The sequence below is a fragment of the Triturus cristatus genome, chromosome 3_2 (genome assembly GCF_964204655.1).
Source record: "Triturus cristatus chromosome 3_2, aTriCri1.1, whole genome shotgun sequence".
Lineage (NCBI taxonomy): Eukaryota > Metazoa > Chordata > Amphibia > Caudata > Salamandridae > Triturus > Triturus cristatus.
Genome location: NC_140584.1, coordinates 732588181 through 732612881, shown reverse-complemented (window position 1 = coordinate 732612881; position 24701 = coordinate 732588181). Strand labels below are relative to the sequence as shown.

At 44.2% G+C, this 24701-nt stretch overlaps 1 protein-coding gene across 4 annotated transcripts in view; it reads left to right on the top strand.

Moving 5' to 3' along the window:
- Positions 1 to 24701, top strand: part of MYO1B (myosin IB) — a 715692-nt gene that overhangs the window by 372211 nt on the left and 318780 nt on the right. The window lies entirely within an intron of this gene.

Here is a 24701-nt window from a genome sequence, read left to right as displayed (position 1 = left end):
TATTTTTTGGGAAATCATGCACATCATCTAAAGAGTGAGCTAGTTGCAAACTGTTGCTTGGATCTCTGTCAGCATTATTTATTTGATAAATAGTTTGTTTTTTTTTAAGCATTTAAAATCAATTGTGTGAATTTTGTACAAAACGAAATGCCTAATATACTAATAATGTGTAATAAAATGGCAATTGAATCAGATTATTTTTTGGAGTTGTTGTAATCCTAGTTAACATAAAAAAGGGAAATTGGGAAAGTCATAAAAGCTCAAAACAATTACTGCATTCATAATATAATAAGGTCTCATAAATGCGGTGAAGTTCAGAGATACATTGCTGAAGTCCATGGACCAGAACTTTAAATTCAACCCCATGCAACATGATCCATTCTGAGCTTAATTTACTTATGTTTTGTCTGTACATTTGCTGTCGTTGCCTCCTTTTATGCTTTAAAAAAAACATTTTTTTACCAAGAGCTGTGATATAAAATGCTTTTTTTTGTCAGAGTTATGGGTTGCTGAAGAGGTTATTTTTGTCAATAGTTTGCACTTGTCATGGAAGGAAGTTTGACATTTGTTTAAACAATGTTTTGCCTTTCATGGTGAATTATAGCATTTCTTTTCACTTTGATACATTAGAATTTAGTTTTTCGTAGTGTCACACGTTTAAATCCATTTTGTTCACTCAGTTATTTGGGATTCCTTTACTAAACAGCTTCTTTTGTTAGTCCAACATCACATTCTTCTGCGCCTTTGTTCGGGCACAGTACATTTTTCTTTCTGGATTCTAAAAATGATTTTATTAAAACGTGCTTAAGACAGATTGTGTATCCGGCTATGGTTAAATGAATGTGTGTAGGGAGGAAAGAGGAGGCAGTAAGCTTTGTCAGCACAAACTGTTCTTCAGCATTGCTGAGCCAGTAAGATAGCAATGGGTTTATTGTTGAAACTCGAGTGTAGTTTTTTTCCATTCTACAAATTTGAAGTATAACAGTTCTTTTTTTAAAAAAGCACTTTTTTGTGACAGCGTTGCTTGTCTTCATCTGGATTATTAATGAGTTTGAAAATATGTACTTTAAATTAATAATGAAATGTATAAGGATTAAGCAGTTATTGCACTAAGGACTGTTACAAATATCTTCACTTCATTTTGTTTTCTTTTTGTCTCCGTGTGATTAACGTTGATTTAAACCTCTTGACTTGGGTGGTGTCATTGAAGTGTTTCCAAAATACTCTCTCTGGGTTGCACCATTTCCGGCCCTGGGTTTTCCTTTTTGTAAATAATTCTGTTTGGATATCTTAGTCCAATTGTTTCAGTTGAAAGGAACCAGAATATATTAACTTGCTATTTGAAAGCCCAAGGCTGGATGGATACAAGGTGCTACAGTGTGACCATAGGCATATGTTCTTATAGGAAGCACTAAAATGTTTTATTGCAAGAAAAGAATTGCAAAGGGCTAGGTTTTGGCTATGTCCAGTAGAAAAAATTAACCTGGTCTGTATTGGTAAATTAAAAGTACAAGTTGTGTTTAAGGTTACTTCATTTAATTAGCATTTTACATGGATATTAATGTAAGGATTCAATATTTTTATTTCACACAGTACATGCCATTTAAAGTCGAACCAAATGAGGCTAAATACTCAGTTTTAGCAAAGTGGATTAAAGTTCCACATTGAGTGCTGTTTTCTGAATGCTTAGTCTTAACAGGAAATTGTGAGGCATCTCCCACAGATGGGCATCCAGTAGCCAAGAAAACTTTTTTCTTAATTGATACCAATGAATTATTGGAAAGGTGTGAAATAGAGTTGGCTCAAGAATGGAGCGCGCCAAAAATCTTTCTTTGTTTTGTCACTTTCTTGTTCTGATGGATACTTCTATCCATGGATTCCTCACCTTAGAATACTCCTAGGCTGCAGACTGGATTCAGAAACTTTTCTTCAGCAGTGCTACCACACGCTACCAGGTGGCGCTGTGTGGCTCCCCATTGGCTCTGTACCACTCCAGTAGTGATGAAGTAGAGCCACTTATATGCACCACATGTGTGCGGTGATGTCACTACTTTCTTTCTATGCATTTTTACGCCAATCTGGAGCTCCACTCTAAATCTTGTTGATATTCTGGTGACCTCTAATATAAATTCCATTGTGCTAGCAATTGATGTCCACGCCCAAAATGATGAGTTTCGAACCATGCTGTGACTGCAGAAGCATATGTTGGTCATGGCCCCACACAAGGTGTGTCTTGGATGTCTGGGCTGGGCTCGGGCTACAACTTAAAGTAATGTGATAAATGTGTCCTCATGTACCTAAAGGTGATATCGGGTCAAGAACGAAAAAAAAAAGTTACGCACTTCAAGTAAGTCGCTCTCCCACTCAGTCGCGTATGTAGACTGTCCTGTTTCCACAAGCAGTCAACTTTGTGGTTTAAGTCCTTCATTAAGTCAAAAAGTCAAAGCAAAAGATGTACAAGCACACAAAAGTGAAGCCGGACTCTACTCCATCTTGCCATTCAGAGCCAAAAGAGAAGGCGTGGGGATATCAGACATTTGCCAGTTCCTCAACTGATCTCCATGCGCCCGAGTTTCCCAGGCCATCGGCAACACTGCAGCAGTTTGAAGCTGTCAAGGAACCCATGCTACAGATTTTTGGTGTGCTTCCGGCTCCCTCTGGCCAGCTTTTAGGCCCCAAGGAACAGTAGGTACCCCCAGTCAGGTTATTGGTGGTGTATTTATCCTCGATGCTACCTAACTCCTCGAGACTCTTACAGGTACTGTACCAACAATGGTACGGACCTCCATTCCGGCTCCTACATATGCACCACCCTCTTACACTTCGATATCTGCACTGAAACCACTGACTTAAGAGGATCCAGTACCAATACCGGACACCGAACAGACTTCAGCTCAATCTCGACCAATGTCACAGTGTTATCAAAAATTCACAACCTGCTATTGTACATCCTGGTTTTGACCTGATGCCTCAAGGATGTACACACAAGCAAAGTCTCCATTACGTTTTTGGCACTTACTCAGAGCAACGGACACTCCAAGATGTGAATGTAAATAGGCAGGTGACCAGATCCTGGGAACCCTAATTATCTTAACAAACATCCTTCTCCAGAGAGACTTGTGGTTCAATCCTCGACTGGCAGGTGAATCCCAAAATATTTCCCGCCATTCAATTGAAGAGGGGGTCCAACTAGATTGGGGGTTTTGGCAAGCGTGTTATTTCCTCCACTAGTCTGCCAATCGATTCGGTAAATGCTGTCTGCGTAATGAGTTACTATACAAATGCCCTGTAGGACATCACGAGGGAGATCTTGCTGGTTGTCCTGGAAGACTTCTAGGCCTCTTTGCCTCAGACAATTCACGATGGATAAGACACTGACAAATCTGTTATCTGCCCCTGAGTGGATACCACTGATTGCCTGGGAGGGCAGTCAGTCAGCACCAGTGTTGTGCTTTGTCAACATGCATGGATGTGTTCCAGAAGTACAGGCCTCCCTGGTCGATATGCCCTTTGATGGTTTACACAATTTCAGTGCGAAGGCAGACTCAGCGTTGTAGCTCTTTCAAGGAAATTAGGGCTACTAAGCATTGTTTGAGTCGATTGACTCCTGCCAAATGGTTTTCCACCACTTTGAAAAGTACAGAGGCTATTCCAGGGGTCTGGCATATAGGCAAAGACAGTCTCACCAACCAGTCACCCCATTTATTTTGGGGTCATGGACGTAGTTCCAGCACACAGGCCAGCTGTCTCATCTATCCTCCCCTTCGTCTTCTTCTGCTGCAAAATCAATGCCAAATATTTACCTTCCAATCAGTGAAAATATCAGACTAGAACCTGCCACTCTACTGCAAGAGTTGCGATTGTTACTCTACACAGGTGCTATGAAGGTGGTATGAGACTCAGAAATAGGAGGTTGTTACTTTAGCTCTTTCCTTGTCCCTAAGGAGAAGAGGGGTCTTTGGCCTCTTTTGGACCATGAACATCTGAATACCTGCCGAAGAAAAATTTCAAATGCTCTCGCTTGCCTATTTCCAGGCTCCCCTGAGTGTGGGTGAGTGGATGTTATTGGACTTTCAGGACACCTATTTTCATATACCTGTCCTGCAGTACCACAGAAGTTATTTGCTGCTCAGTGTAGGTCAGAAGCATTTCCAGTTTGGTATATCCCTTCTGTCCTCTCGAGGTCCTTGGATTGTTCACAAAAGTGACGACGGTGGTCGCAGCCCAACTTCAGAGATCAGGGATACCAGTCTTCTCCTACCTCGCTGTTGAAGATAGTCTTGTCACACTCAATTGCAGACCACCTGCAGATGATGGTGAACCTCTGTACATTGGTGGGTTTCACTATGAACCAGCAAAGTGAGCTCTGACTCCTTTAAAGAGGCTTTGATTTATTGGAGCCGTCTTGCATATTCAGGCTTCCCTCCACCACGATTCCTGGACATTTGACTACGATTCTGATATTTCATCCTCGGTCCTGGGTCATGGTGAAACCATCTGTGAGGCGTTTTAGCCTCTTAGTCTCTTGTATCTTCCTTATGAGCTGCACTAGGTGGCACATGAGGGCTCTGCAATGGAAACTGGAGTTCCAGTGTGGCAAGCATCAAGGAAAGATGACTGACGTCATCCAGATCTCAGAAGAGAAGGCTCATGATCTGCAGTGCTGGCAGTTCGTGTGGAATTGGTCTTCAAGCAGGCCCATCCACATCTGACTGTAGTGACTGGGGTGTCCATTCTGGGCCGGGGGATATCGTCTAAGGGGCGTGGAGACTCTGATCTCATTCAGAAGCTGGACTTCATTTTAGTCTTCAGGAGTTGCATTTCACTCAACTGAGTTTAATAGCCTGCCTGCCGTCCATCAAAAGGATGCTGGTGAAAATTCTCCCGGAGAACACCATCATGTGGCACTGCAACTCTCAGCGCAGAGTGGGGTTCTGGGTCCTTTGCCAGGAGGCTCCATGCCTCTGGTGAGGATTAGAGTGCCAGGGCATTTCCCTAGTTGTGAACCACCTGGCAAGATCCCTGAATGTGAGAATAGACAAGGTGAGCAGGTGGCATTTGTGAGACGAGTTGCGGCAACATCCTGGGGTGGCACAGGGCATCTAGCGAAAGTGGGGAGAACCCTATCCAGATCTGTTCACCACTGTTGAGAACACGCAGTGTCAAAAGTTTTGCATGTTTGAGTTTCAGCAAGAACACTCAATAGAAGATGTGTTCCTCATAGAAAGGAACACAGAATTACTATGCGCCTTTCCACCTGTACCTCTGTTTCCACAGTTATGAAGAAGATCAAGAACGACTGTGCCCAAGTCATTTTAGTTGCTCTGGGTTGGACCAGGTGAGTGTGGTACCTGGCGCTTTTGGGCATGAGCATCTGTCCTTTGAAAAAGCTGCCCCTTTGTGAAGATCTTTTGTTGCAGCAGCAGGGCACCACCCTCCTTCCACATCTGCCCAATCAAAACCTACATATGTGGAGACTGAGCTGCAGCAAATGACTACATTTGATCTGCCTCCTGACAGGTGAATATCACCCATTCCTCCAGGCGCCCTTCCACAAAATCTATCCCTGATGGCCTCTGGAATCAATCTGTGGCCTAGTATTGCACTCTCAAGACTGATCCCTTACAATCAAAGCTGTTGAATGTCCTTCTGTTTGTTTTATATTTGGCCCAGCTAGTGGGCACCATCCATCAAAGGTTATTAGTCAGTCCTTTAGTCCTTTTTACGTTTATGGGACCAACCCTCCTCATTTAAATTACCTGTTGTGATATATTTTTATTAAGGGTTTGACATAGTAGTTTCCTCCGAAGCAGTTTGTGGTGCCACAATGGGACCTCAATATGATTCTTGTGTTTCTTATGTGTATGCCCTTTAAGCCAATGCATATCTGCTTGGTACATCTCTTGACTTTAAAGAGCACTTTCCTTGTCACAAGTATATCAGCTTATTGCATGAACTTCTGACACTTTCAGTGCATCCAACCTTCATTACTTTTTTCCAGACATGTTGGTGCTAAGTACTCAAGCAGTGTTCTGGTCAAACGTCATGGCTCCCTTCCACGTTGGCCAATCTATCCATACCCTGCCACCATTCTTTTCTGCTGCTCACTCCTTGAAAGAGGAGGAGATGCTCTATCTGCTGACCCCCAACGGGTTTTCAGCTTTTTTAATGTAATGCTTTTCGTGGGGTTCTTCGGGGGTGAAGAAAAGGAAGGCTGTGCAGATGAGGACCCTGTTGAGGAGGATTCCCCTCTGCATCAAGATCTGCTATACATTGGCCAGGAAGAAGCCCCTTGATTGTCTGTGATCCCATCCTACCAGAGCTATGGCTGCTACCACAGCATTGGCTTATTGAGTGACTATCCTTGATATCTACCAGGCTGTGATGTGGGCATCAGCGAATACGTTCACAAAGCACTACTTCCTTGACAGCTAGGCTTAGTGGAAGGGGCACTTGGTCCACTCAATTCGGCAGGACTTTATGGCTCTACTTTACTTCACAGAGCCTCCAACCTGGGGAGGTACTGCTTTGGTATCTATTTTAGGGTAGGGAATGTGCTGTTAGACGTATCCTTCAGAAGAATAAGTTACTTACCTTTTTTAACGTTCCTTGCGAATATTGTATCTAACTGCTGATTCATCACAGTCCTCCTGCCTCCCTCTACTGTTGGGTTAGCTCTTTTTAACATCTATAAACGCCCGAATTAGTATTCTGCACACTGGTTTCACCAATTATTCACTCTCTGCTCTGAGGGTCTGGAAAAGGAGAAAACAAGAAACTGATGTAGTCACAGAGTGGAACGTATATGTTACTCGTATTCATTACTTCTGGGGCGGCAGAGAGCCACACCTTGTCACCTAGCAGTACGTGAGAACATTTCTGAAGATAGGTTTCCTAATCTAGTCTTGTGCCCTAGTAATATTCTAAGGAATGTTCTGATGAATCTGCAATTAGAAAGAGTATCCGCCAGAAAGAGCATTGCCGATTATCTTCTCTTGCTCTCTCCCCTCTATCCAACCTACCTTTCTAACCTCTCGCCTAATTTTGCGCTCTTATAACTTCCATCTAAACTCTTCAATTTTGGTCCTGTCTGCCCCATCGTTTCTACCGTTGAAATTCCTTATGACACGTGGTTTATTGTAACAGTTACTTGTTCAATGTAGCTTCTCTTTAATTGTGCTCCAACGTTGTTTTTAGTTGTAAAGTGCACTGATTTCAAGTTGGAGTAGAGCCGACCTACATAAAAATGTGCAGGAAATTTTAAAGAGAGCAAGTTAGATGGACGTGAGTACCGTGGATTGGTTCTTGCAGATGGCAAACCTCGTGCTACTAGCCTCAAATGTAAGCATCAAAACTACAAAATTCAGGTTTTTAAAATACTATTCCTTAACACTTTGATTGCATACTCACTGCAGAATTGTTTGGTATTCCCAAGCGCGCAGAGCTCCAACTGGTTTTGTAAAGTCTGCACTGCAGTGAGGAAGAGTTCTGCAGAAGCGCTTCCCTTTACTGAGGGAGGCCCTGACGTCACAGGCGCATGTCTGTCCCTGGGGTATCGAACACGAGGTCAACCCATTCTAATTAAGGATAATCTTGCCTCCATTCTGTTTTAGTGTTTGATTACACCTAATAATTACTGTTGCAGACACCAGCGTGTTAAGACGACTGTGAACAGAGTGTGTACATTTGCCACATCACAACGTGTTTTCACATATTCATCCAAATCCATCACCACGCAGCTCTTTCAGATGGAACACCTGAGAGCCGATTTTTAAGAGACAGATCGCCATAAAGCAGCCATTGGAGAGGGTTTTACGTGGGATTGCAAAAGGCTGATCTGGCAGGCATAGGTTAATCGGCTGTAATTTACAAGATCCAATAGGCATATCGGTGTGTCCTGTGTGCCTAATACCACTCAGATTTCCTTGTTTTGCTGCAGTTTTCACTAGAATGCGTTTTTGGTGCTTTCTGAAGCAGCCCAGCTGTTATTCATTGAAAGTCACGAAGTCTCTGTAAGCCCTCGTCTGTTGGTGGGATTCATTTATGCTAGATCGCCAGAACACGATGTAGAGCACTGGAACGTCCCACTGTGTCTTGGCTTCTCCTGTGGATAATATGATGGTTTGTTCCACATTGGAGCTGGTATTTAACTATCGTTCAAGGCACACTCTTGCTGTTGCAACCACGAGCCTTTCATTAGACAATTTAAAGCATTTTGTTCATAGTCACATTTTTCCTAACATGACGCTTTCCTTCCCCCTGGTGAACCATTGAATTCTGTCCTCCTCTTAGGCTGCCCGGACGGTCCTCCTCTAATCACTCATCAGTATTGACTGTGCACCGCGGTCTCACAACTGCTTCACACTCGTCTACTCCTCTGCAAATATCTTTGTGGGCTTGCAGCCATAGGGCAACTGAGGTTTCATTAGATGTTTTGTAATCGTACTCCTTCATGAACCCAACTTTATTAAACGTACTTCATTCCAGCTGAGTTACCGTTTCTGATGCCAACAAATACGAAGTGCGAGTTTTTTTTTTAACATTAACTTGTGGAATGTCAAGCCTGTGATTAAGAATTCTCATTAGATTCAACTTTAAAGGCAAGTGCTGTTCGGTTTCAGTCAATTATTTAATTTACTACATGCTATATTAATAATGCAAGTTTATAAAATTATGTGGCACTCGCGTTAATTTGAAGACTTCATTTTTCACACTCCTACACTCTACCATTGTTTCAAAATCTTTCTTCATTTCCCCATTGTAGACTCCTTTCAGCAGTTTCCCTACACTTTTTCACTGATGATGCTCTCTTCAGCCGTGTTTAAGTGCCTTACTACGTTCCTTTCCTTTTTGTTCACTTTTTACTTGTTGGGCAGATTTATATCGACTGCGAGAGTCAAATCTCTTTTCTAGGTGTCTTACTTAAAACTATGCAGCTGGGATTCCTAAAATATACCAAAAGGAAGGCTATCAAGCAGAAACCAACCAACAAAGATTCACCCACATGAAGGCCAGCCTACTAGACGTCCCGCTAAAAGGAAAGACTATATAGAACCAAAGCCAAGTCAGCACAACTCGCTGGAAGCAATCTGGCAGGAACCATAATGAAGTCCCAACCCAAATCCCAGAACAGCATCCCTGCCATCTCCCACCCATCCAAGCAACACACATGCCCTCCCTCATATCTCTGCTTCAGCAAATGGATTGGTTGCACAGGTTCATAATGGCATGTACAAAGCTTTCTGTAGAACTCAATATTATCTCTTGCAAGGTTCCATGTAGATTGCCACCATGTCGTTTGTAGTTTGAACCCAGCCATATGCAAATCAGTCTCCAAACTAGAATGGCGTGATGAGCAAAAGAACAATGGATTAAACCCATATTTTTTCGACTGGTGGTGAATGTCTGCATTGTTCAGCACTCCGTCCATCATTTGTTCCTTTTGACATTGTACGGCCGATGCAGTTTTTGGAACGGGCGGGTCATTTCAACATTAATACACTGGTATCAATCCGGATTCATGCCAGACTGGAGTACTCTTCTTAATCATAGACAGCTTTTCGGTTGTATGGAATATACCGAAGACACTTTGGTGCCAATCGCAGTTCTATCATTGGATACTGCTTAGGTGTTTGGCCCAGATTTTGACAAGTGTGCGCTCCGGCCCTAATTTAATGAACTTGGTGTGTTTGCTTTAAGATAACCCTTACTTGTTGGCCAGTTCGGGCCACGCCGTAGTGTATTTTTCGCTACACCCTCCATTGTCTGTCACCCTTGTTTTTTTCTCCCACCTACAGCCCTCCAATCAACCCAAACGCTCCCCTCAGTCTTGCCTCCCGTTCTGGCTGCAATAAAAAAAAAAATCATGACGTGGCCAGAGCTGCTGTGCAACATGGCTAAAAGATCTTGACAAAACCAATAACTCTCTTGTAGGCAAGACCTTTGAGCTTCGCCAGTATTTGTTATTGAGTTGACAATGATGGGATAGACTGTTTGTAAGGCCAGTAAATTTAGTGGAATGTTACACGGAGCCTTAGATGGCATCCTGTTGTAATCTCTACACTGTTATTGCGCCCCATCTCTTTCTCTGTGTTCTTCCATTCTCCCCTCTCTAGCGCAGGATTTGGTCCCCAACAGACGCTCACCCCTCCAACTGCTATTTCTCAAGAGTCCGCTCCTTTTTTTACTTTACCAATGCTTGCTGAGTTGTTTCAAAAGCATTCACAATGCCAAACCATTTCAACATTGTGGTTGTGAATGCTTGCGCTCATATGGTGGCCGTCTTGGTGGAAAACAGTGCAAACCCCATGAAAAATGGCCCCTCTGGCCCAGAGATATTTTAATCTGGTCACTAGTGTGTGGCATTTTCTGCCGCCCAAGTGGTTTGCAGGTGACAGAGGGCACCATGCAGCTTTCCTGGGTTTCGCCGTACAGTCAGTGTGTTCTTGCAAGTATGGGCACCCACTTTGTAAGATATACAGGGCAGTCTCATCAAAGGACATGCTGCAGGCTATAGGAGAAGCTCTTCTAGGGCTCACTTTAAATGTTCGTACTTCCCAGGAGATGCTCCTTGGTGGAAAGGGAACACTTGCATCTTCTTGAAAGTGTGTTTTGGGGCACTGGAGAAGTTAGGAGAAACGCAGCAGTCTCCACTCAATTGAGAACTCTTTGCACCCTAAGGCTCCTGTGGCAGGGGATTCATGATGCAGGGAGAACTTTGCATTTGTTTCAAGCACCTCAAGGACTGCCCCTTCGGTGTGCCCTAGAGAGAAGTCGACCCATTGTATTTCTAGAGTTTTGATGGCAGTCTGGTTTAATGCTACCGTCAAGAATTTCACTGACTTGCACACTGTCTTTCTTCAGGTTGTCATTGAAAGCCAAAGACAATAGTGTGGCTTCTTTATGGCGAAAGCTCAAATATAAGCAAACATCCTGAAACGCTTATTAAGATTGAAATGTATACATACTGCTGTTGAAGATGTAGTGACGCTTGTTTTTACAATGCCAGTTCCGGACAGGCATAGAGAACAATAAAATTGGCTAAGCCAATAATTAGGCATTCAGTAGCAAAGGCAAGACCCATTGTTTTGCCAGTTATTGTTTTTTCCTCTAGTGTTTCACTTGAAATGGCAGCAGCTTCACTTCGTACAGACCTGGCTGAATGCAGGCCTTATCCACGATAGCCTGATGGTTGAAGAATATGCCACTCAACAAAGGAAAGCGTCGATTTCCTGCTTTGCCTCAGTGGATTCATAATCTGTCCCCTCATCTGTTTTTCTCCTGATCTTCGTTGGGGTATATTTGCATATGATCTTTGCCCAGTGTAGGTTTTGCCTAGTCAAATCTAGGGTGTGTAATTTTCTCCATTGTCGTTGCAACACAGGGGTTCTATTATTAAGGCCTCCCTATCACACTTACCATTGTTCCAAAACCAGCCAAGCTGCCGAATAGGATTTATGAGTTTGTCATGGGCTTTTTTGGCGCTTTCTTTCAGTAGAGGTTTGTTTGCACGCCTGTTTATACAGCAGTTTCCCATATAACTCCATTCAAACAACCCTACCTTGGCTTTCGTCCACTCACAGCGAGAAACATTCTGTCTCGTTTACTTGGTTACCATTACAATTCCAACTTTTGCACTCCGTGTTTTATGTTGATTTCTAACTACTTCAAAGTTCTTCTAAAACTAACATCTGCCTGCTGGGAAGGAGTTCCCACGTATATCCTTGATCCTTTACGGATCCTTCATTTAAGCAATCTGTAAAGTTATCAGAACTATTTTGGCCAAGATGATTCAATTATTTCTGTGTGTGGCTTTATTGATGCTTTGGCTGTATTCAGTTCCTAGGGTATTGGCTTTCTGCTGCGAGGCTATAGTAAATGCATAGTGCGCACCATATAAAGTCTCAAACAGCAGGGCGCAGTTAGGGTGGGTGCTCTGAGCGCGAGGAATGCTGCTGCATCTCTTAAGAGAGAACGCACCCTGGAGCCCAGCATTACTGGCTCAGGGGCAGCAGGTGCAGTGGCACTGAGGCCCTGAGAGGCCCATTGAACCCTGGTAATTTCTGTATTAACTACCCCAACGGCAGTCAAAAGTGCCATTTTCCTTGCTTGCACCAAGGCATCTTTGCTACACTACTGTACTGACTACTTGAGTCTCTTTGCCTGACGGTCCAAGAGCTGCACGGTTGGGACCAGGCTCGAGCAGACCCTCAGGGCCCTCTTTGCTGGGGCTTCCACTGTTTGGACTTGTCTGCCCTGCAGTCATTGCCTGACTCCACTAACTGACCCGCCCCAGAGTTACGGATGCCAGGCCACACTTGCAGAAAGGATTTGCCACAGAGGGCTACCTTGCTCTTAGCTCCATGTAATATTTTTCAGGTATGTTCAGTAAACTACTCGACTCGAATGTTTTTAATCTTTAGGTCACACGAAGCCGAAGAGCTAAATAAACGGGGTCTTGGTTGCTCGTGGGCTTCAGCCCACACGGTGTGACACTGCCTGTGTGGCTCTGCCATGCATCAGCAAGTAGAACAGTCTGGTCTTCTGCAGTATGCAGAGTTAGTCAACACTGGTCCTGTGTAAATCCAGCTGTATGAATGTACAGTTCCTGAAAATCAGGAGCAAGCCAAACATGGGTGTTTTAGGGGGTGGGTGGGGCAGGCGGGTGTGGGGCGTGCAAGAGAAGAAGAATCTTGAAGCAGCTTTAAAAGATGAGGCTTATCTGCAGGCTGTAGAGCACCGTAGCCTTTGGGCATCTGCAATGGGGATATTGTTGGATCAGTTGACAGGCTTGGCCTGCAGGAGAAGCTCTTGAAAGCCGCAGTCGGCTGAATGGCTCTCACTTAGCTGTAGGCCAGGCCAGTTAATACAGGATGGACAGAAATGACCACTACTGCTGAGGGTAGTCACCATAGGAATACAAACAGTAGACCGTATTCTCCTCTGGAGCTACCACCGAGACCATTCAGTCACTGCTTTTTTGAAGATGAAAACTGGTATTGACTGTGCAGCAGGTGCCATCATTGAACTGAATCCCACTTCCTTCTAGGTTAGGCCATTCAGTAATCAAGTGTTTTGTTTTTAATCGTGGATGAATTCTAGTACAGTTAGGGGACGTCTGCACACTACTTGTGCTACTCGCCCTCTAATTGTCCACTCCAGCACGGCCTGATCCAGGTTGAGTGTGGCAAAGCATCTTGGGAGGGATCAACCTGGGAACCTTGATCAGCCCAAGGACTTGCTGGCCTAAGAAACTGAGTGTTGGTCAGGGTGATCAAACTGCTGTACAGCCTCCTCTCTGAAGGCCAGTCTACTCGATAATAGTTTTAACCTGGGACATCTTAACTGACCTACAAAGAGAAACCAACAATCTCATATGCACTGAGCCCAGTTGTAATCCAATAATACTGTTATCGTGGGCTTATTTTAATCAGACCGACCCCACGCACAGACCCCTCCCCCCCCATCCCTCCCATATAAAGAACTGAAGAACGGCCCCACCTACAGAAAGCTCCATGCCTGCCCATGCCCAGTCCTTGTCCTTTCCCATTCACTTTGAAAGAGAACCCCAGGCCTTTCCCACGTGCACATGGATCCAGCCAGGGCCAAAGCTGTCACTGGTGCAGCAGGTGCAGTGGCACCTGGCCCGAGCAATGAGAGAGATCTACTGCTTCCCAGTTATGGCTGCTAACCCCCAACCAAGGAACAGGGGCCAATTTTCCTTAGTTGCACTGGCCATTCATTTTTAGGTCTCGCGCCTAGCGATGCAGTGCATAGCCCTGCTCGCGCAGCGAGTTTTTTTTGTCCGGGGTTCCAAAACGGTGCCTGGAATCACACACGCTTGTGCGTGTGCTTTTCCTTTTGGCTTCTGTGATTGGCCTTTGCGTGCGTGTGTTTCTGAAAGATGGCACGCAATAGGCCAAGGGCGGGCGCATTTCTCCGCCCATGGCCTATTGGTGTCTGTTACGTGCACCAAAGGCCATGTGGTTTCAATTATCGTGCCCAGACACGGACGCAATAATTGAAAACACGTTTCGCAGTGGCGCGCGCACCACTCGCGGCGGTTTTTTTTTCTTCTTTTTTTTACAATAGCGATCGCTTTCGTGATCGCTTTCAGTGCCGCTTCTCCTGTAAAGTAAGGGAGGAACATTTTTTTCCCCACAGGACTACTTATGCATATTTGGGATAGAGATTTTATTCCCTCCGGATCCAGTTAGTTTTGTTTAAAAAGTATGAAGACGTGTCAAGTCTTATAGCATTACAAGTGATGCATGCAGCATGTGTACAGTTTACTTAAGAGAAATCCTTTTGCCTGGGGACCTACTAATTGCCTAGGTAGGCTGCAGTCAGGCGTTCGAGTAGGCCTTCTCATTGAATGCAAGAGTCAACCGGCTTTGGGCGCGTGATGCAGGTTTGCTGGAAGCAGGACATCCTTTACATTTTATGTTGGTGTTTGGTTTGTTAAGAGTGCAAAGCTGAATTCACTGAAGGCGAGGATGAGCTAAGCTAAAGAAGTAGTCTATACTATTGAGTGACGTAGCGGCTGCCTCTAAGAGACTGGGCTCCCCCTGCTGGTGGTGTGGTTGTGCCACCCACTAGGAACTTGACTTACCTCCCAAACTGCGTCGGACTGAAGACCTCTGTCTTTGACTGGAATTGTAAGTGAACTTTAATCCCTAAGCCTACTTCCGAAAAAGTTATCCGAAATTGCACTACTTCCTTGGATATCAGTGTGTGGCGATGTCCTTCAATAGAAACACAAACTTAACATTTGATAAAAACAAAATGAGAAAGGTCGCTGCAGATTATGAAGAATATTCCAGATAATTCCCCAGCTATGCTTTTTTTAATGACGTTCGAACAAATGTATCGGATTTAAAATCATTTAAGCTCCATTTTATGCCTGGTAGGGGATAGATTTTATCCGCCTGCTTCCGGTTTGGCCGCTCACGAGCCTCGAGAGGCGAATGCAGTTAGTTAAATGTTGTTTCCTGTATCTAATTAAAGCAATCTTTAAAGTCATTCCTTCAAGAGTGTGTGTGTGTGTGTATGTGTCTGTCTCGTTCGTTCTCCTTTCTCCCCCATTCTTTCACAACCTTTCCTGATGGCCCCAATTAGGTTAGTGGAATGTGATGTCCTATCATAGGCAGTTGCGCTTCCTGTACGTCGTTCATGACATATGGCACACACATGTGCCCCAATGCGCACTCTTGCACGCTCCAGTTATTTTAATGGCGCGTGGAACACACGTTTCAATATCTGTTCAGTGAACATGCTTTCCTTAGTGTAATATGGCTGTATAATAATAAGTTATTCTATGTAAAAAAGAAAACCTTGAAAAAAATCCAGTTTAAGGCGGATCCATACGTGCCTGAACGAACCGCAAGAAAAGATTACATTCCCCAGATATGATGAGCAGCTCAATCATAATGTGCTTACAGTGCACTGCTTAGACCCCCATAGACAATATCCAGAGCGACCTGGTGACTAGAACCAGAAAGCTCTTCTGTTTGCTAGTGATAATCACTTATGACCAGTGCGGGGCAGTGCCATTACAGATGCTACAGCTGGTTCAATAAAACAAGCATTGGCATAGCCAATAGGTCTCGCTTTTAGGACCTTATAAGTGTTTGGTCATGCAGCAAATTAGTCTGAGTGGTTCAATCATAGCATAATTCCAGAATATGTTTTAGGTTATATCAAGCCCAAATTGCATTCATTAAAAAATCGAGCATTTGCAACGCAATAGGTCTTGCATTTGTGATAGTTTGAGCTTTTGGCATTGAAAATGACTATGCCTTTTATGTATGTTTAAAAACTTGCAAGCGGTCGTAAACACGCACTTTTCTAATTATAGTCGTTGCTTAGGAGAACCAAGGCTGGCAGTAACTGCGCCTCGTTTACTGCCAGACTTGCTTGTCATAAGCAAGGACTACAAGTACAAAGTGCTTATTTACGCACCACTTTCAGGTTTTCAAAACACATAAATAAAAGGTATTGTCATTTACAATGCCAATAGCTCAAACTCTCGCAAATGCGAGACCTATTGCATTGCAAATGCTTGTTTTAACAGTCAGTCGGAGATCTTTGTGCCCGGCTTTCATGCTGCCCCTGCTTCGTACCTCCAATGCGTGCCTCAAGTGTCCTCTCCATCCTGCCACCATTGCCTACGTTTCGCTGTGGCGCTCCTGTGTGTCCTGCCTCGCCTTCTGCTTCAAGATTTTGAGGTAATCCAGAGACATGCTGGGCAAATTGCAAAATACGTCCACTGTCCTCTGAAATTCTAGACATCTTCAGTGTAGAGGAGCCATCTGGTGCTGAAGAAGGCGATGATGCGTTTACGTCTATAGCCTTGACGAACCAGTAAACACTGAGCCCAGACACCTTATCCTCGAGTGAGCCAGAGTGAGAAGTAAAAGAATATGTTGAAATGACCTGAAAGAGTACTGGCCCTCGAACCATGAAGACACCACAGCTTGTAAGTACCACACCTGTCCCCAAGAGCCATGCGACCAAACCAGAGATGCACAAGAAATCCCTCTCAAAGGTAGCGTCCATTTCAGACACTTAAGTCTCGTATCAAGCCCTGAGCATGGACAAAAGAAACGCCCACCTCTGTGGCCTCAGCTGCCTTTGGTTAGTACTAAGAGAAAGCTTTGGAGTTGAGCAAGTCACTGCCTGATAGTGTTGAGCCTTGTATGCCATCTAGCCCTTCTCAATCCAAGAGTCCCACGCATCCTCACTCGATTTTTTTTATTTATTTTTATTTTGAAAATTTTATGCAAGGAACAATCACATTTCAGTATCTACAACATTGTATAGGTGGCGACCAAAACAGACCTATGAATCAGATCAAGTGAATAGACAGGGCAAATTCAACATACAAAAAAAATAAAGAACGGCGAACCCTGGGAAAATAAATAGAGATAGAAATAGAGCAGACCCTAGCAATGGAGGTTAATCAAACGGGATTGTGACAAACAATATACCCTATATTACAGACTCTTCAATCCATTCTGCAACCGGCGCCCATATTTTTGTCCCCTTTACTCTTTCTATATCCCTTTGTCTTATAGATTGCAGACTCCAAATTAAAGGTTGCCAGAAGTCTAGCCCTCCAAGCAGAAAATGACAGAGGATCTGGGGAGATCCAATCTTTCGTGATACAAGCGCGCAAGATCGCCATATAAATAATCAGGAAAGAAGTTATAGACTTAGATCTTATTTGCGCTTCAGCTTCTGTTTTAATTCCTATCAGTACCATCTCCCCAGTAATGCGGACTGGTGATCCCACTTATACTGCCAGAAAGGATTGAATTAAAGCTAGAAGATCCACCAGTTTGGAACACGAATAGAACATATGCTCAGCATCTGCAGCTGGAGTACCACACCTATTACATTTGGTTCCAGCTCCTGTACCCCATTTAGCAATTTTACCCGGTGTATAATATAAATTGTGAATAGCAATATAATGTTGCGCACGCATCCTACCAGTCATTAATACTTCATTTGCCAAGGCGATAGAAGTATTTAACGCAATTCTTTCTGTGTTTAACTTCCTTGCCCACTTTTACTGTAAGTCGTCTGGCAATAGCTTTATCAAAATAGAATAAAAAAAAAAAATAGGCATACCTTTCCTCAGCTGTTCTATTAAAGGAAATTTTCTAAATTGGTGCACAACACCTGGAACTAATGTATTAAAAAAAAACTACGGATTTGCAAATATTTAAAGGAATCATGTTTTGATCAACCATATTGTAGTTTTAACTCTGTAAAAGATAAGAATTGGCCATCTAGACAGAGATCTCCTAAGCGGCAGATCCCCTTCTGCGACCACCTAGTAATAGTGTAATCTCGAAAAATATGAGGAAGTACACCTGCAGCTTCAAAAGGGATATAGGCATTTATGTTCGGGAGACCTAGATGCCGCTTAACTCTCCTCCAGACAGCAAAAGCAGCCTGGTACATTTTAAACTTAGTTTTTTTGTAATAGCTGGGTTCAGCAAATTTTACCAAGCAGCAATTTGCCTCTTCACCCAATCCAAATTCGTAGATTGATGGGCTATAGCAGGGCAACAGCTTAGCCCTTTCTCCAACAACCAAAGGGACATGAATTGCAGAGCTGCCGCCCAATAATAAAAAAAAAATACGGAATCCCCCAGCCTCCAGAAGTTCTAGGAAGCACCATCTTTTTGTATGCCCTTCTGTGCCTTTTATGGTCCCATAAAAATCTGGAACTAATATTATCAAGCCTTTTAAAATATACTACTGGGAATTCAAGTGGAATGGTTCTGAACAGATATAGAAGTTTGGGCAACACAAGCATTTTTAAGACATTTGTCCTTCCATGCAGTGACAAATGAAGATTGTTTATTCTCTCTAAAGTAGACTTAACTCTATCTAACACTGGGTTCAAGTTAATTTCAGGAATCTTATTAACAGGTGAACACAGCTTGATTCCCAAATAGGTAGCTTCCGAGAGGGTAGAGATGCCGTCCGGAGGGTTACCCTCAACACACAAAATCTGAGTTTTAGTTAGGTTTAATTTATAGCCAGACAGTAGCCCATACTGCGAGGCGAGGTCTTCAGTTGTTGATAGGGCAGATGGAATATCAGTAGTGACAATAACAATATCGTCTGCATATGCCAAAGCTCTGTACTTAACGTCGCACACTTTCACAGGTTTGATGTCGTTAGACTAATTTAATTTAGAAAAAAAGAAATCAATGTATAAGGCAAATAATAAAGGTGAGCTGGGGCAGCCTTGCCTCGTTCCGCGGCTAATTGGGAAAGATTCTGACTCTCTACCAGACAGGCGTATACACGCAGTAGGTAATTGATATAGTGACTTATTAGCTTGGAGTATGCCCGGTCCAAATCCCTTCAAACGCAGAACCTCCCAAAGAAATGGCCACGACACCCTGTCGAATGCCCTCTCGGCATCCAACAGGATGATTCCAATAGGGGACTTCGTAGCTTCTGCCCAATCCATTAATGCTATCACACGACGAACGTGATCAGTTGTATCGCGGCCAGAGATGAACCCATGCTGAAATGGTGAAACAAGGGTGGAAATAACACTCGACAGACGAACAGCTAAGACTTTAGTGTAGATTTTACTGTCGGCATTGATTAATGAAATAGGTCTGTAAGAGGAAGGTAACAAAGAAGGTTTGTCTTTTCAGGAACACTGTTATTATTGATTTCTGCCAGGACGGAGGGGGTAATCCCTTTTGAGTACTTAAAAACGTTGCCAGCAATTTGTCTATTAAAACCGACAAAAAAGTTCTAAAGAATTCCAGGGGATCCCATCTGGGCCCACCGCCTTACCGACCGCAAGCGATAAGATTGCTGCCTCCAATTCCTCGTTAGAGATGTCCGCCTCTAGCTCTTCTTTTTGTTCTTGAGTTAATTTAAGGAACTCATTATCTCCCCAGAACCCTACGAGTTTACCTTCTATATCAGTAATATCTTCATTTAAGTACAGCTGAGTATAAAAATTATTAAAAATCTCCAGGACTTTTGCGGGTTCTGCTTGGATTTGCCCATGTTCATCCTGGATTGAATCAACCCTCCTAGCAACCTCTTTCTGTCGTAATCTTTTAGCAAGTAGACGACCCGAATTCTCTCCCACCTCAAATAAGTCTGAACGATGTACTGCAATTTGGGCCGCTAACTTAGTGGCGAAGTTTTGATAAACCCTCATTTTTTGAACAGCCAAGTCTTTTGCTATCTGATCATAATCCTGAGTAGTAGTAAGAGCCAACATAAATTTAACTTCTAAGACTCTCAGTTTGTTCAACTCCTCCGCCTTCATTCTATGTTGTTTATTGATAGAATGACTAAGGGACTCCCCCCGCACCCCAGCCTTAAAAGCGTCCCATATCATACCGATTGGAGCAGATCCACGATTAAATTAAAAAAACTCCACAATCCATTTAGACATTAGTTCCTGATAGGCAGGGTCAACCAATAACCGACGCTCAAATGTCAAAAGTTTTTTAGAGGGTCTATACAATGTTTCTACCTCTAATTCCAGAATAATTGGATTGTGGTCAGATATTATTTTCGGTTGAATGTCAATCCTAGCGTTAGTCAATAATTCTAAAGATGTAAAAAAATAATCCAATTGAACATGTTTCTGATGAGGGGCGGAAAAAATGTATGGCCAGGGTCATCAGATCTTTTCAGCCACCAGACTTCTACTAAACCAAAATCGTTAAGAAGACCCTTGGTAGCCTTAAAAACCCTACTCTTTTTCCCCTTATACTCAATGTTACTACTAATGTTTTCATCTCCCCGCAAATGTAAATTAAAATCCTCACATAGGATTACAGGAGAAGGCCATGAGGCCAGTTCAATACTGATATCATTCAGCATAACGGGGTCATCGGAATTGGGCCCATACAAAGAACATAGAGTAAAAAGAAGGCCGTCTGTCCTCATCTCGATAATAGCCCACCAGCCAAATTGATCAGACTTAACACGTTTGCATTCCCCCCACCCGTATTTTTTAAGGATAGCAACAACTCTTGTATTCGAACCTTGCCGTGTGCAGCACCATAGCTCTAGACCGAGATCTTTGAGGAAGACCCTGTTGTTCCATGCAATATGTGTTTCTTGAATAAATAGCAGTTCTACCCTCATTGTTTTAAGAATCTGAGCCATAATTCCTCTTTTTTTTCTGTTATTCAATCCATATACATTCCAAGAACGAATAGCGAATTTGCCCATCTTTAATCAAAGCTTGTTTTATCATAGCTGAAAGACCACACAAATACCACCCCCAAATGTTGGTGTATATAAAGCTTACTTCTGCCAGAAACTCCAAAGGGATAGATATGGCTAAGGTAAGTTTAATGGACCATAACTTGCGCAATTTCGAATGCCTCTACCCTACCGCTGTGTTCCCTACGTTCCTTGCCCCAGGACCCCTCCCCCACTCCCTACTACTGCCCATACCCCCCCACCTTCCCCTGAACAGACCCAAATGAGGCAAAGGGACTGAATAGTCCCTATTGGAGATGGATAGAGAGGAATGAGCGCTCCCCCACCCCCCTGTCTCCCTGAATATACACCAAACTAAGTTTATCGAAGAGGAAGCTTTCACTGATATCACTGAAGCAGATTATCCCTTACAGTGCCCCCAAAAATTCTTCTGCAGCTATCTCGGAGGTGAAAAATGAAGTTTTATCTTTAAATATAACCTTGAGCTTAGCGGGATTTAATAGAAAAGCTTGCGCTCCTTTCGCTTGCAGTGGCAAGAATAATTGGCGAAAATGCCATCTAAGTTGTACTGTGGCCTGACAGTAGTCAGGGGACATAAAAAACTCACAACCTTTAGCTCTCCGCTTACGGTTAGGCCGTGCTAGATCATATAAGCGCTCACGAAGTAAAAAATTGTTCAAGCAAATCAGGATTGCCCTAGGTTTGGCCGCTGCCCCTCTAGAGCCAGCCCGCACCTGAAAGGGAAATCTATGGACCCTTTGGAGCTCAAGCTCCCATTTTCAATTAGTTAGCTCAGGGAAAGTATCGGTACATAATTCGATCACGAACTGACGAATGTCACTCCCTTCCAATCCCTCGGGGATACCAAGTATACGCAGGTTGTTTCTTCTTGACCTGTTTTCAATGTCAGTTAACTTCCAATTTATGTCATCGCGTGTCGATTGAAGGGCAGAAACATCAGCCTTCTGAGATACCATCACATCCTCTGAGGAAATTCTTCCTTCAGCTTCTCCCGTTCTAGCTGCCAGCTCAGAACAGGATTTAGCCACGCGTCGGACCATATTTTGTAGTTTACGCACTGCACCCTGGACCCGCAAGCTCTCCGCCTTTGTCTCCTCTAGGTGCGACATGATGGCATGATATATTGTCGTCAGAGTAATGGCATGATCAACTTCTTCAAAGTTAGGACTCGGATCTGTAGTACTGTTGTTTGTCACACTGACTTGTACTGCTGTATAAGAGTCTGTATAAGATTCTAAAATTGGTGATCCATCATTAGTTGCAGCTTGCCCTGGCAACAGATTACTGGGACGGGATACGTCTTGCGCCTTTCGCACCGTGTTTCCCCCCTCTTGCAATGACATACTAGTCTCCTCTTCCTCGAAAGGTGCAGAACTCGCTGCACTTCTGTCATCCGCCGAGTCAAGATCCAGACTTTCCCCCTCTGAAACGACTGAAACATCGGACATTGAGTAAAATTTCGCCCCGGAGCCACAAGAGTCCGCCTCTACTACAGCTTCTGCTAAAGGGGGCTGATTATCGACTTCCGAGCCAACAGCTTCTGAAGCTGCTAGACCGTGGAGTAGATCGTGGGCAATGTTGAGCTGTTGCTCTGTAGTACTTTCAAACAGGGGGTTCAGATGGTCGTTAGAAGATAAAGCAGAGGGGAAAGTCTCTAAACAGTTTGTTGCCGTTTTCGCTATGCCTGCGAATGTATCCTTGCTCTTGCTGATCGAGGTCGGTAGGGTCAGAACTTGATTCATGTTTGTGTTGGAGCCAGGCTTTTTTTTTTTTTTTTTAATCACCGCAATTGCCATTCTTGAGCCAGCGACAACCATGATAGCAGCGTCCAGACTGGCCAAGGGATCATGTAGCTCTTTGGGGCCCAACTCGCTAGTGGATCGGATGCCCTTCTGTGCGTTACGGTCAATCAGCGGTATGCCAGTGGGGTCCTGAGCCAGAGTTAGTTGCGCTGCGCTCGTAGTTGCAGCGGCCGCTGCACGAGTCTTTGGACCTTTGGAAGCCACGCTGGAGTTGGCGTTTTTAGGCCCCATCCTCTGAGTCACTGCTCCGCTCCAGGGCTTTGCGATCCCTCTGAGCCCGGAGACTGCTCACAGCGAGCCTGCTCTCTTCCCCCAGCCGCCGGAGACCGGGCGCGAAACCGCCGCTGCCAGTGCTGATACGGCAGCCGCCGAACCCAGCAGTAAGTAGACCAACTCTGCGTTTGTAGGGGGTAGTAGCGAGAAGCTGCAGCAGCCACAGCATAGCAGACTCCTCGATGCAGGATAAAGCGATTAGCAACAGCAGTAACAGCCTGCTTGCAGAACTCCTTGTTTATCTTCGCTTCAGTTCGTTTCAGTTCAGCTCACGGCATCGAGCAATCTGCTTTCGGCAGCTGCCTTAACCGCGTTAGCTTCCTCACGAACATCAGGGAAACAAGCAAGACAGACAGAGCGAACAGAGAGGGTAGTCTTAGAGAGCGCTAGAGACCACCTCACTCGGACACAGCCGATTTCTGGAACCTGCTTTATTGGTGCCTTGAACGTTGATTTCTGTTCTTTCTTTTGGGTTACACTACGGGACTCCTTAAAGATTTTTGGTGGAATCTCCTCACCCACAACTTACTGTGTGTTAGAAATTGGGATGTTGGTTGACTGGGGTGTGAGCCCTGGTCAAGCAACAGCCATAATCCCTTGCAGGGTGAACCACAAAAAGTCACTAAGTTAACCTGTCCTTAACCCTGGGTAGCTTGCCACAAAAAGCAGTCAGGCTTAACTTAGAAGCAATGTGTAAAGTATTTATGTAGCAAAAAAACAGTAACAGAGTGAAAATACAACAAAGGAAAAATCCCAAACCAATTTAGAAACCTAAAGTAAATTTGAATAAATTATTTGACACCAAAACAACTAAAACCATTCAGTAGAACCACAGTGATGAACTTTTTAAGTTGTAAGTAAAAAGTAGCACCGAATAGATCAAAGCGCCAACCACGGACATCTAGTCGCACAAGACCGGATCAAAGTTGAAGAATATGACTGACCCAGATGGAGTGCGGTTCAGATACAAGAAGTGGATTGGGCACGGTCAGCACTTACCTTCGGACTGCAAGGAGGTGTCCGAGAAAGGAGCGTCATCGTCAGATAGCTTTGAGTCGAAGCCGCGATGAAGATTTCTATGTTCTGACTTAGTCTCTGAATGGAATTCAAGAATCTCCAGCAGGACGAACCAGAGAGTTGTAGCCAAAGGCAGTTCCACGAGGTTGGATACCATTTTGGTGAAGGACCACTGAAAAAGATTTGCTGCTGCGGAGAAAAACGTAGCCGGAGAAGCCGTGAAGTCAATCCGAGCGGCGATGCACCTCGGACGGATAGGCGATCAGGTTGGTCCCAGTTGCCACCTGGTTCTCAGAGCAGTTTTTAGACAACATTTTTCATAAGTTCCCACATTTGAAATTTGGCATTTTTAGCACCACCATCCAAGGGTCCAGGATTGGAGGGGCACCACTTGTAGGGTCAGGGCTCACTTAGGTTGGGTCCAGGTGCGGGCTCAAGAAGGAGGAAACAGTTTGAGTCCCTGTGGCTCTGAACAGGCCAGCAAATTAGTCTTTGTGAGTCACTGTGGAGGTCCTGGGAGAGTTGAAGATCTAAGCTTGTCCCCAGTAGCAGAGCAACAGGGCAATCAGGGTAGCAATCCATCAGAGAAGTAGTCCAGCAAGAATGGCAGTCCTTCCTGCAGCACAGTAGTCCTCCTTCCTGGCAGAGTATCCACTGGTTCAAAAGCGTAATGACGAGTTGGTGTCTGATTTACCCTTTTTATACCATGGTGCCTTAGTTCTGTAACGTTGGAGGAGCTTCTAGACAGTGTCTTTGAAGTGCATGGAATTTCCTGCCTCACCTGCCGCCAAGCTGGCTGCACTGACAATGTGGGGTCGCTAGGCTCCTTTGTGTGAAGGCAGAGCACAGGCTATTCATTTG